Source organism: Malurus melanocephalus, unplaced genomic scaffold (assembly GCF_030028575.1).
Source record: "Malurus melanocephalus ecotype Western Australia unplaced genomic scaffold, MMel_1.1 scaffold_267, whole genome shotgun sequence".
NCBI classification, from domain to species: domain Eukaryota; kingdom Metazoa; phylum Chordata; class Aves; order Passeriformes; family Maluridae; genus Malurus; species Malurus melanocephalus.
Genome location: NW_026623499.1, coordinates 252,381 through 257,040, shown reverse-complemented (window position 1 = coordinate 257,040; position 4,660 = coordinate 252,381). Strand labels below are relative to the sequence as shown.

The 4,660-nt window shown below is 39.6% G+C and overlaps 1 pseudogene; it reads right to left on the bottom strand.

Annotated features, from left to right (window-relative positions):
- Positions 1–336: 336 nt before the first annotated feature.
- Positions 337–3,392, bottom strand: LOC130579316 (uncharacterized; annotated as a pseudogene).
- Between the last annotated feature and the right edge of the window lie 1,268 nt (positions 3,393–4,660).

Below are 4,660 nucleotides of genomic sequence, written 5' to 3'. Positions count from 1 at the left end.
GTAAGGTCATGAGGTCTCCCCTGTCTCCTCCAGGCTGAATAGACCATCTGAGCTCAGCTGCTGCTAATACAGGTGCCCTTCACATAGCTGCTCCTTCAGTATCTTTGTTGCCCTCCTTTGGATGCTATCTAATAATTTAATGTCTTTCTTACATTGTGGCACCCAAAACTGCCCCCAGCACTCGAGGTGAGGCCGGCCCAGCCCAGAGCAGAGCAGGACAATCCTCTSCCTTGCCCCGTTGGTGATGCTGTGCCTGAGGCCCCCCAGGACAGGGTTGGCCCTCCTGGCTGCCAGGGCATTGCTCACCCATATTCAACTTTCTGTCAACCAGGACCTTCAGGTCCCATTCCATATTAACGTTTCCCAGCCTCTTATCCCCCAGTCTGTCCGTACATCCAGGGTTGCCCATCCCAGATGCAGAATCCGGCACTTTTCCTTGTTGAATTTCACACAGTTGGTCATTGCCCAGTCCTTTAGTATGGTGTGGTATCTCTGTAGGGCCTCCAGGCCTTTGAGGGAGTCAACAGCTCGTCCCAGTTTCGTATCAGCCACGAATTTGCTTAGTATCCCTTCTAGACCTGCATCCAGTTTATTAATGAACATGTTGAAGAGCACACGGCTCCTGCAAAACCCCACTAGTGACAGGTCCCCMGTCTGATGTCACCCCATTTGCTACAACCCTTTGCACCTGACCTGTGAACCAGTTGCTCACCCATGTATCACATGATCTATTTATCCAGCTCTGTGCTGGACATTTAATCCAAAAGGATATTGTGAGACATAGTATTGAAAGCTTTACTTAAATCCAAAAAGATTACATCCGCTGGCTTCCCTTGATCACCTAGGGGGGTTACCTTGTCATAAAAGGAAATCAGGCACGGCTTTCTTCTCATGAAGCCATGCTGGCTGTGACAGGTGACTGCCTTSTCTTTCAGGTGCGTTCCAATACTTCCCAGAATAATCTTCTTCATAGCTTCTTTTTCAGGCACTGAAGTGAGACTGAGATGTCTGTAGTTTCTGGGCTTCTCATTCTTGCCCTTCCTAAAAATCAGGATGYTTGCCAGCTTCCAGTTAGCTGAGACCTCTCCAAATTCCCAAGGCTGCTGAAAAATCATTGAGAGAGGTTTTTTGATGATATCAGGCAGGTCTTTGAGGGTTCGTGGATGAATCCCATCAGGCTCCATAGATTTGTAGGCACCTAGCTGGAGCAACAGATCCCACACAATTTCAGGGTTGACTGAGAGTTAATGATTGTGGCAGTCATGGTCCTCCAGCTCAGGGTTCTGAGAACCATTTGGTCAGTCATCCATGTTGATGACAAAGGCAAAGAATGTGTTAAACACCTCTGCCTTTTCCATGTCCCTGCTTGTGAGGTGACTATTCTCAACCTGTAATGGAACAATACTATTTTTACACTGCCTATTACCATCATTATACTTGAAAAAAAAAATCTTTTTATTGTCCCTCACAGTTCTGGCCAGCTTCAACTTCAGTTGAGATTTGGCCGTATGAATTTTGTCCCCACAGTGGCAAGCAGTGAATCTACTCTGCACCCTGCTATACTTCTGCTTTTTTCCTCTATCACATCCAGAGAKCACCAATGTTACTCATGTGGTTTTATTATCATAGCAGTGAGAGGAGAAGGAACCAAAGTTTGGTCATGCTCTATTTCCCTTCCTCTGTCAATCAACACTCCTTTAGAACTGCCACATATATGGSATATGTGAGTCTCAGATAAGAACTGAATGAGGAAGATGGTCTGGATAAAGTGTTCCTCTGTTTCCAGTGCCATGTAGCAYCCACTGTACTCTGAAATCATTCTCAGACAGGTTTTGGCCTCCAACAAAGTACTAATATKCTCAGACTAGTATGGCATGAGAAAGATCCACATTCATAGGATTTTTTTCTAAACCCCGCCGACATTTTATTCAAAACWTTTAGGATTAAAATACTCAGTGATAATACAAACTTTGTATTCTGAAAGGATTCACATGGTGTCACCAACCACTAGTCTAGGACAGTATTTAAGCCTTGTTTACCTATGCTTTATTTTTAGAATGCAACCTTTTTGTGGTTTCTTTCCACTAGTATTTTCCCAGTATCCCATCAGCACAAACCTGCAATTTGGTTTTGAGGATTCTAAACAAAAAAATAAGTAATGAGTCTCTGAATGACAAGTCTGGAGTGAAACCTGAGTCCTGGACTTCATGCCCACTTACAGAGGCTTTTGTTAACATTTGCCTCAAGATCTTTTTTAATTTGTCTGGATACTAGCTTACAACTAGGCCATTGCATCTTAGTGAAAACCTAAAAGCTCACAGGGGCTTTTAAACCTGTGTAGACAATGATTTAATATTTTGTGATTRCATTTCTCCTGTGAAGAAAAGCATCCTGTATTGGCTCAACCTTTATGGATTACTTTTAGTTCCAGGAAAGGTTTAACACAAAGCTAACTTCTAGATCCAGAAACAAATACAAAAGAAAAAAAAAAAATGATGCAGCTTTGTTTTAATTTTGGATCCTGATTGTGTTTCATTCAGCCAGAAGAGATCAGGCATGAGTAGCAGGACTGGCAACACCATTTTTGTGACCAGCAGACCTCTGGCACCCCGTACACATCTTCTAAGCATACTGTCTCTAAGCAAAAATCTCTCTTTGAGATGAAGATTTGCAACTGTTATCTCCTCTTCTCTGTGGGTCCTGTTTTWTTCACAGATGGTCCTAAATATTTTCTGAGACTCTTAATCTCCTTAACTTGAAATTACTTGGTTTATGATGTTGATTGTGACATTAATCTTTGAAACATAAAAGTGTTTTTGAAAAGTCTGTGATGGGCCATCTAGCCAAAGTTATCGCCTGACTTGTCAGGAAACATGAGTTCAGGTGTCAGTCCAGTCCTTTTTGTCAAAGTGGTGAGACTTTGAATATTTCTTAAGGGCAAATTCAAGTTTGACTTCAGAACATACTTTMTATAACATATGAATAGTTGCTCATAGAGCTGCTAATAAAAGCTACTTATTCAAATAATGAAAGAAAGTGTCGTTTTTAATTACTTTCAGCAGAATAAACATGACAAAGTATGTCRAAGTTGAAGGACAGTAAACTTGGTCAGTTTTTGGTTCTAGACAGACTCTCCTACACACACGAGGTAATTTGCCCTGTCACCTACACAAGCTTCCTGGACATCCTGGTATTCTGTGAAACTTGAAGTAATAGCCTTCTACCCACTTCTGCTTCTCAGAGAGATCGTCTACCTTTTTTTTTTTCCTATGTTCCATTTACCTTTTTTTTTATTCTTATCTCAAATCTGCTTTCTTCCATCTAAGCAAAAATACTATATAGTTTAATTATCCTCCGAAAAATACCTAAGTTCTCAATCTTCTCATACCCATCATTTCGCTTCTTCATTAAAAGTCTACAGATTAACTGAAAATGGCAAAAACACTGAAGAAAAGTAGCAATGTATGATGAGGTAAGTCTGAAATGCTCCATATACTTCCAAGTTATCTACTCAACACCAGTTGTGGTTTTACAGCATTTTAGAAGTCAGTGCATTTGACCTCTTTCCTTATTGTCCCCCTAACCACGAGGAGATAGAATATTGCTTATAATCGATACACATATATATCAAATGCCATTTCTCTTGTAGTAAGTCAAGGTAGCACAGGCTGCAAAGAAATAGATTTTCAATAGCACACAAAAATGACAAGGATTTGATGAGTGATTAGAGACTTCAGTAGCTCACTTTCTATGAATTAGACTCTATTTTTAAAACACATGTAAAGGATGTCACTGACTCATCACTTTACTGTAAAGTTACATAATATCTGGCRTTTATACAAAATCTATACCTTCTGGATATAAATGTCTTCAGCGAGAACTTTAGTTTCCTGTTGAAAATAAGAAACTCTGAGAAATCTACTTATTCATCTACTTTGGAGTGCCATAATAATTAGGCTAATGTCAAGGTGTCTGTGAATCTCTGTCCYGATTTTTCAGTTATCTGTGACTTATAATTGTTCTTCTATGGAAGGAATTGTCCAGTTTCCCTGGTGGGCAACGCAGACCTAATGTTCCTTCCTAATTCCCATGCTCACCAGCRACACTGAGAATTAAATATTCTCTTTAGGCCCAGCAGCAAAATCCAAAATTCAGAGTTAGCAAAGAATTGGAAAAAAACAGAAAGTCATAAACAACTGGCTTAAACCCATAGATTACAATTAAATGCACTGCATGCATAGGAAGGAAAATRTTTCTTATTTCAATTCTCTCCCAGAATATGATGACATTTTCTCATTGAAAAACAATTTACAAAATGTGGCTGGCTAACAAATCTGTTTTAAAACCTCTAAGAAAATTGATGCATTGATACCATAAATGGATCATTGTGTCCTTGAGAATTTTAGAAAAAAWCAGGTAGCTTAAGAGAAAGAAATTAAAACCGGTTTTTCTAATTTAAACAGCTCTAAAGCCTCTGTTTAAGTTTCTTGTTCTCTGTCAGGCAGCAGCACAACTTTTTCCCAGGGCAAGAGCAAGCAGCAATAAAAAAAGATGTTTTGTCTATTTACTATTTTGWAATCTAAGCTTAGGGCAAGAGCTATATAAGCATTACATGCAACAAGGAACAAAACAAAAATCTCTTATTATTTTAAGAATAGCT